This window comes from Egretta garzetta, unplaced genomic scaffold, assembly GCF_000687185.1.
Source record: "Egretta garzetta isolate BGI_Z169 unplaced genomic scaffold, ASM68718v1 scaffold133, whole genome shotgun sequence".
NCBI classification, from domain to species: Eukaryota; Metazoa; Chordata; class Aves; order Pelecaniformes; family Ardeidae; genus Egretta; species Egretta garzetta.
Window position 1 is genome coordinate 778,769 of NW_009259111.1, and position 9,165 is coordinate 787,933.

The window sequence follows — 9,165 nt, forward strand, 5'->3', positions numbered from 1 at the left end:
TGGGTTGCAGAGAAATGGGTCAGGCTATCAGAGAAATATTGCTGCTACAGTGTTGGGGTTTGTTATTATTTTTTTCCCCCTGTAAGAGTGCTCAAATACAGGAACAGACTGCCAAGAAAGGCTGTATACTCTTCATCCTTGCAGGTGTTCAAGACTCAACTTGACACAGCCTTGAACAACCTGGTCTAATCAGATCTGCCGTGATCGGGGCTGGACTAGGTAACCTCTGGAGGTTCCTTCCAACTTTAACTGTTCTATGATATCTAATCACTTTGATAAAACAGTATCAGCATACTGTTGGTACATCATCCACCCTACAAATCTGGTCTCCTATCATTTTTTTATTAATTTGCCTTGTTTTTTTGAGACCAGTCTGTTTTCATCAAACTCAAGTCTCTTCCTTCAGCTTCAGTCACTCTCTTCCTCTCCTTTTATGCTAACTGGCCCATATGCTGCTTTCTCCTCAGCTTCCAGCAAATTTGTCTTCATCCTTCCAATACGAATCTCACCAGCTTGTTTCCCTAGTCCACCTCATTGCTTTTATTTCTGTGCATTTGTATCACTAAGCTTTTTCTTTAAACCTTCTGTCTGCTAGGAATTTTGTCAGCAAGAAGCTGGGAGAGAAAGATTTCCTTTACCCACTTCAAATATTGCACCTCATTAGTTAAAATATTGCACCTCAAAAGCTGAAAGCACCCATTTTTTGGAAAATACATGAACCCTGGGGTGGGGCCTGCATGGCTGCTCAACAAGATTGATGTATGTGCATTCTGCTTAATCTCAAGAGGTGTCCTACAGAAAAGACACAAGTCCAGGCTTAGTCATGAGGTACTCACTGAAGTGAAAACTTGAGACTTGACTTTGTGAACTCTTACAAACCTTCACAGATCATACAAAAGCTGCAATTTTCAAAGGCATGTTAATGATGGTATTTGTGAAGACTTTCGCAAGGACAGTAATGCATACTGCATTCCTGAAATTATTAGTCACCGAAATACTCATATGGTATTCACGCAGAGAAAATCTTACCATTCTTTAAGACTGTTAAAGTACTTCCCACAAAAATATCAGCCTGAGACAGAAAAATTATTAGGCTGAAAAATCTCTGAACTGAGAACAGTGTCTGATAAAAGGAAGCAACAGCCAGTGGCAAGACGAGATGCTGAAACAAGTCCTGCACTGTTAGTTACAAAGCAAAAGCAGCAAGTTAGTGATGCGCATTGCTGACTTTATGCTTTTTGACAAAAGCTGCACCAGCAATGTAAACCCTCAATGTAACATTGATAGGTAAAATACGTCATCCAGCAGGGTACGTAGGTTCAATCTTTTATTAAAAAACCAAACCACTCCCCCAAATGCTCTGAAAGGAAAAAACTCAGGTATGCTTTAAATTCTCAACACTCAGAAACAGAGGGATGCGGGGGGACGAGGAGAGAGAGGCTGGTTAAAAATAAAGGATTTTTCATTAAGACTTCATCAAGTTGCCTATCTAGAGAGCACCTCCTGTGCTTTTCCCTCCACTAATACTCAAATAAATAGAATCTTTTGGGTCACTTGTCACTTGTTTTGGAGAAAAGAGGCAATGTTAGAAAGAGAAGCTTTTATGTAAACTCAATCTAGCAACTGGAAACAGGAATCTCTGCTGAAAACTAGGAATCAAATGACTAAGAAACAGCAGGTAGGATTTAGGCAGCTGAAAAGCAAAGCAAGAGCTGGTACAGGGCATGCTGCCATGGAGCAGAAAGTGGGTTTGGGGCACTTGAGAACTCCAGCAGCCAAGAGGACAGCATGAGGAGACCCCATGTAGTGGAGAACATGGGAGGTAAAGCTGGAAAACAGCAGGAACTTGCCATTTAAAGAATGACTATACCACTGTATTTCTGGACAAAGGAAAAAAACTGCAGTGACAGTTGCAGAAACTCCTTAAAGAAAAAAAGATGATGTTTAGAAGATGATTAACAGGAAATGGAATAAAGTTTGTAATAGCAGTCATGTAAGAAAACTTAGTTATCAAATGCAATCTAGAATGTGCAGGAAGAAATAACTGGGAAAGACAGACAAGCAAAAAAAGCTACTCCAGACATTCAGCAACCTTGTGCAGACAGCACTGAAGTTTGAAATAATATCCATTTATTTCATTAGAAAAGAAACATCACTTTTATTTTTAATACACTGCTAAATGATGTACAGAACCATTGTAATGTTACAAAACTTATAAAACCAACAAATTAATAACAATCCAGAAAAATAAAACGTCAAATGACACATAACCTCACAGTAACTTCCATTAACTTTAATTAAATCATTTTAGGAAACTGCATTCCCGTGTTTGACAAAGCTGGATCCCAAAATCAAGTTCAAGTATGTCAGCACAGTAACATAATTAAGGTTTTTTCTGAATTAAGTACTGGCTGCGTTAGGGTCCTTAAGAACTGAAACGATTGCAAATATCAGTAATTTCCCCAAACTAGTCTGATGAACAAACATTTCTGAAAAATCTAAATTAGTACCTACAATTAACATTCTGGTTAAACACACTTCAATTGATAATTAATATGCATTACAGCCTTCTGGGTCTCAGTGCAAAAAATGACTGACATAAGACTCAAAAGCTGAATAGTCCAGGCAAATTTTTTTGGAGGACCCAAGTGTATAACTTACTAATTACATAAAGTCATTTGACAGCTCTAAGCTCAGAAATAAAAAACACAGCAGAACTAAGGCCCTCTAAAATCTTCTGTTCCTATATGTACCTGTACGACAATCTTTTCCAGTATTACACTAGAAATCTGTAGCAGGGTCAGAAACAAAATCTAGATCCTGTGGATGCTTTGATCAAATGCTTCAATAGATAAGACATGGATTTCTTTCTTCAGCAACAGCCTTGCCTTTTTCAGTATTTTACCATGGCACTGAAACATTGATTTCATGGTATAATCGGTCAGATCGACCTTTAGTGATTAAACATAACAAACTACTTAATGTTAGGCATTTCTAAATGTCTATGTACTTTCTCCTACAATCTTAACTTTTTTTACTGTGTTTTTCCCAGCCTCTTGTAAAGGCAAGTAAAACATAATTAAACAGCAATTCCCACCACATTAATCATCCACTGTATAAAATGGAAACAAGGCTGAAATACAGAACAAAAAAAACCAACTCTACTACAGAATCTGGTAACAATAGCTGGATTCAGATAGAGGGGTAAAAGATGCAATTTAATAGAAAATTACACAGTTATTTTCTAGATAGCAAAGAAGTGTGAATTCTGAATCACAGGCTCCAACCCTGGTCCTAGAGAAGAACCTAATCAAGACTGATAGCACTGTCAACTGCATAGGCACAATGTACACATTCTGAGTGGCAGCACAGCTAACTTGCTGACACTCATGTTGCCCAAAGCAGAGGTTTGCAGTCAAACTCAAGGCTCCTTTTTACTCTTTTTGCAGTATTTCAACCTTTCTGTTCCACCAGAGATACATCCTGATTGCAGTGCAGTTCAAGACTAATTCACTGCCACTGAGCTTGGTATCTCTTCAGAAAAAACATAAATGCAAGACCGTATTTATCACTGCCAAAACCAAGCACAACTCTTCTGACTCCAGTGTGAGCAGTGAGAACCAGATTTAGCCTCACATAATTACTTTATGTTCCAGCAGTCTTTTTTGCCCAAAGTCATCACCATCCATTCAGTTTACATTGTGAATCCCATCTACAAATCATGAATGTTAAAAATATTGTCAGAGATCAATGCTTGCACTTTATAAAAAAAAAAAAGATTGGATTAACCAGTGCAAGTAAAGAATGTTTGCAAATCCTTACTTTAATATTACAAGATTATGCATATGTGTGCAATTTCACACTGCAGGAGAGCTGAGGATGCTATGATTTTCAAATGTATGGCACTTAAAAAACCACAGGCAGATCAGAAAGCCACCCACCAAGGAGTTCTACATGTGTGAAGACTGCTAACTTCACATGTTTCTTAAACATATTAGAGAAGAATTTACTGATTAATCAATGGATGTCAGAGTAGTTCCATCAGTGTATTAACTGTCAGCAGTGCTGAGAGAAAGCTAGTTAAACTCAAGCTGCAGCTCTGGGACAAGCACGTCACCAGCAAATGCTTAGTCCAATGATCACATTTGCCTTGGGCAGCACTATTGTAACAGCACTGCTTCTAAGTAACTACCTCAACGACCACCAGAGCTTCCTAAGCCAGAGATTTAAAACAGATTTGGGAATCTTCCAAGAGATCCGATTCCAAAAATCCTGCACGGAAGGTAACAAGCAATTGAGAGTCATACAGCACCATTTGCAGGGGTACAGAGACAAACATTCTGAAAGCTTTATTGAAGTATAAAAAAGTATACTAATGCACCAGGTCAATGACCTATTCTTAGTGCATTGCTATATAGGTATAGCATGAGAAAGGGCCATATAATCTGTAGCGAAACATCAAATGCAAGTACGACTGAAAACATCTACGCATCATTCAGAATACTTATGTGTGCATAGAATGGCTTGCAGGTGTACTGCGACAGGAACAATGTAACTCACCTACCAAAGCAAGCCAGCAAGTTTCTCTCAACTCAGATGGTATTCATTGCTCAAAGTTAAGAGACATTTCTCCTGGCCAAACTTGTATTATCAGGCATACCTTCTTTTCTAAACAAAAACCAATTTCTTCATTACAAACTGACTGGTAAGAAATTATTTTTGCTTTAATACTAAAAAAAACAACTAAGGAAAAATAATTATCATGCAGCTCAGAAACTGAATGTTGGGCCTGAGACCAGAAAAAGCTGAACCTACGGTAGGTCATCTGATTTTCTGTTTTATACTTGAAAAACTTAGAACATGATTAACAGAGCTAAAAAGAAAAAACAAGAAAACTTTAAATAATTTTTCAGCATGCATGTTAGTGAGATAAAGCACTAGATTTCATTCCAAGTGGATTTCCCCTCTTGGAAGTCACAAAGTGAGAAACAGACTTAAAGCACTTAACCAATGAACCTATGTATTTTAAAAACTACTGGCTTTTGCGTTAGTTTTTTACCATCAAACATATATACACAAAATACAGGCTATATAAAGAAGGCATCCAGATGATATGTGTCCAAGTTGTATTCAAGTTACTCCTAGAAATGAGCAGTAATGCCTATCTGAAGCAGAAAGAGGAAAAAAAAAGACACAGTTCCCTTCTGAAGCACTTCAGGAGGCTACTTAACCCTTAAACCATAAACCCCCTGGTTATATCAGTGAGTGTTTTAAAGAAAACAACGAACATTCAGTTAACAGGTGAATGCTTAAGGGCTAAAAATGTGAAAGAAATTGAGACTATTTCTATCAATGTTTTACTTTTGTGTGCAACCGATTTCTCTCTTAATTGTCAAGAAATCACAAAAGTGTCTAATTTACATCACCAAAACAATTAATTCTGGCTGTGCCCTTTCAAATCCTGCAAATCTGCTGAGACTGCCAACAAAACAGGGAATTTTGAGTGGGTTGTTTTGTGTGGTTATGAGTTAATTAGTAATCTGATAACTACATTACAGATGTATCAGTATTAGCCATGACAGTTAACAGCAGTGTTTTAGTCTATGCTTGTATTTCAGGAACTAACCAGACAGCTTACTGAATTGCCAACCTTTACCCTGAATTGCAAAAACCCTAGATTACAAATGTAAATTGAAAAACAGTACATCTAAATATATTCTAAGAAACTCTGTGTAATACCATGTTAGCTCAGTATGAATATACTTAAGATATGGGGAACGCCAACTAACTTGCAAATACAGACCCATTTTCCAATTCTAGCGAAGTCTGTCATCAGAAGTGAAGTCCAAGAGTGTTAATCAGGTAACACAATTTTCCCCTCAAGAAGCTTATACAGAGGAAAACATTCAGCTGACAATAAAATACAGGTTGAGGGAAGCACTAAGTAGTTGTAATTCTGATGTCAACTTTGAGTATTGCACAACTTGTTGGAACTATAAATTCCCTCCAATACTGAGAACTTGATTTATTTAACAAGTGTTACCTTGGTGGAGCAAATTACAACCCCACTATACAATTAAAAAAGCAGTATAACCCAGAACATTTTAGCAGCCTAAGTCACTGGAAGCATTCACTGATTTAGTCCAACTCCATTTTTGAGTCACTGATCAACAATTCCTGGTGCACAGAGCACAGAGTAAGAGGACCAAAACCATATCACCTTGAGTAAATACAACTAAGGGCAGATCAAGTTAGAGACTTAAGGTACAGACAGAACCCCACAAACCCCATTGTGCCATGATGCGTGGTAAGGCTTCCTTCCTTTCCTCCCCCAGACATGTGCTGTCCATAGCCAGGCACCTCCCTCTGGTTCCTCACTCCATCCTCAGAACAATACCTATGCACACGTCTATTTACAAGAACTTGCATTTTGGAGCTGAACTCTCAGATTCCAGAAGAGGATCCATCTGTTAGGATCATGATCCATCTTAGGGATCCATAAGCTAAGCAGAAACCTTCCTTCCATCTTTGGGGATCTTTTGTGGCACAAGGCACAGGAATAGGTTATTCAATTCTTGCTCTCTTTACCAGGTGCGCCCATTTCCTTGCAGCACAGACGAGACGAAAAAACAAACTGCCCACCTATTAATGCAGAAAGAGCAGAGAGCATGCTGTTGAGCTGTGGAAATGTGCGAGAGACATGACAACACAGGAAAAAAGCCAGTGGCAATGAAAGGCAAACAAAGGTTGGCCTGGGATGCTATGTTATGTACATACACGTGAGAGGCAGCAGGAATTACAAAACATGGCATGGGAAGCAGAAATCATGGGGATGGTCAAGGAAGAGGGTACAAGCCAAAATGCAGACAGGAAAAGAGTAATGAAGGAATCTGACTACAAGAGCACTGAGACAAGTTAGATCTTCCTCGAGAGTTTTTGCGTTCTGTTCACTGCAACGCTTGAAATGGGAAGAATTGCTCTGATTATCAGGAATGTGCTGTTCACTTTGTGCGTGGAAACTCATCCAAATTCAACTGAGCCCTACGCTTTGGAAAACAAAAAGTTTCACATGTGCCAACTAAAGACTCCTCAGAATTTAATAACAGTGTTTCTCAAAGACTCCACCTATGCTGAGCATGTTGTAACGCAAAACTCTTTAAGCCCAAGGCTTGCATGCAACAGCAAGGGAAGATCAACATCCCGCAATCTAAATTAAGCCCAGTTACACTGTAAGAGAAGCAATCCAGTTCAAAACTGTTACCTTTTCAGCTTTAAGACACAACCCATACATTTTACTGAGGCCAATACAGAAGTCTGCAAGAATACACACACAACATTTTAAGGAATGTCCAGAAAAGATGGTGTCCAGGAAGAAACCATTACCACCACCAAACTTGAGCTGAGGAACCCACAGCCCAATCCAACAGAACTGTAGGCGAGAAGGCAGCTGGCAGGCAACCCATGCACCAGAGGGGCAGCTGTGAGTGGGCACAGCAGCAGCAGCAGCCCCCTGCTGCAACCTGGCCACTGCTCTAACTCCTACCAATTCCCTTCTCCTAGCTAGGACAGGACAGCAAAATGTGGGCCAGCCGTGGTCCGCTGAGCTGAAGCAGTATATTGTTTGAGATATTCTGCAGACAAATTTACAGCCTAATTTTGGGACCCATTACCTGGGAATATGCATCACTTCATTATCGTTGCGCCCGTCTCCTCTGAAAAAAGGGATTGCCAGCTCGTGACAGAAGTTATTTTAATGCTTAAGCATCAAATGCTACTCAGGCATGAAGACAGAGAGAAGCCTGTGTGACGTTCTAGCTAAAGAAACTTTTACACTTGCTTAAGCATTTGCTTTATTTGAGCCTTTAATATAAAGCAAAATAACTTCCTCAGATAGGATAGGAGAAATTAAACATGATTTCATTACAATGAGAATAGTTTATGTAAATTACACAATCAATTTGAAATACATTTCTCAAAACTCTTTAAAATGTTTATTTTTACATCTCATTTAAGCTGCAATCTCTTACCAAAACAATCATATATTATTTGACTATGCATTCCCAAGTTTCATTTTCTGCAGTGATTCAGATGAATAGCTTCTGACATGCATACAAGCTTGAAGCTCACAACTTCACACATGAAATACAAAGAAAGAAGCCATGAAAACAGGGTTATGTTGTATTCTGCCATTCTAAAGCTGTATGGCAAATACACAAAGTAGCTAAAACAAACTATGCACCTACTACTTCTCTTTAAAAGCTACTAGTTGAGGACAAACAAATTTAACTCTTCAGGTATGATGACCTCAAAGGCACAACAGAAATATCTGGTATAGAGTCCTCTAAGGCATAACAGATTGACAACACCTGAAGCAGAATATTAAGAAGACTGTATGGCAAGAGAAAATGTTTTCTTTAAAAGACTGTAAGGTTGAAGTTTCTGTACCACCGGATACAGCAATAGCATTCCTTAAAAGTACTGTGTATAATGTCAAATGTAATCCTTTGGTAGTTCAAAACAAACCCTTAAGAGATTTTTATACATAACCAGAGGCGCTCAACCGTAGGCTTGTTTTAACAGAAAATTTAACTTGCATGAAAGTCACGTCACTTTTTCTTGACGAACCAGCACCACAAATAAGATTTTATCAGAAGTTAGAATCTTTGCGTTACTGCAGGTAAGTTTTCTAGGAGTAGCTTCTCGTTATCCTGGTCTATTAAAAATTCTGGACAAGAAAAGCTGAAGGAAACGACAAGAGAGCAGGCTGTAAAACGCTTAAAATGATTTTGCACGGTATTTTGGCCCTTTGAAAGAGATGAACCAAAAACCAGATTTCACAAGCTCCGTGCAAGGACTTTCTCCTGCGTGAGCACAGCAACAGCCGCGCTCATGGCACTACGATACCGCAACGTTAAAAATAAGCGACTTAGTGCGAGAACAGTGAATTATTCCTTCCCAAAGGCGCGCACATCGAGCCGCACGTTAGAGAGCTCTGAAGGCAACTGTTTTAATGCCGTTTTGCAAGTTCACCCTCCGTCAAAAGGGAAATACCACGCTTAAAAAAAAAAAAAATAGAGAAAACGTAGAAATAAACTGAGCCCCCAATGGATGCACGGCGGGACCAGCAGCGAGCGCCGGGCGCCCCGGGGCGGGAGCAGGGCACAG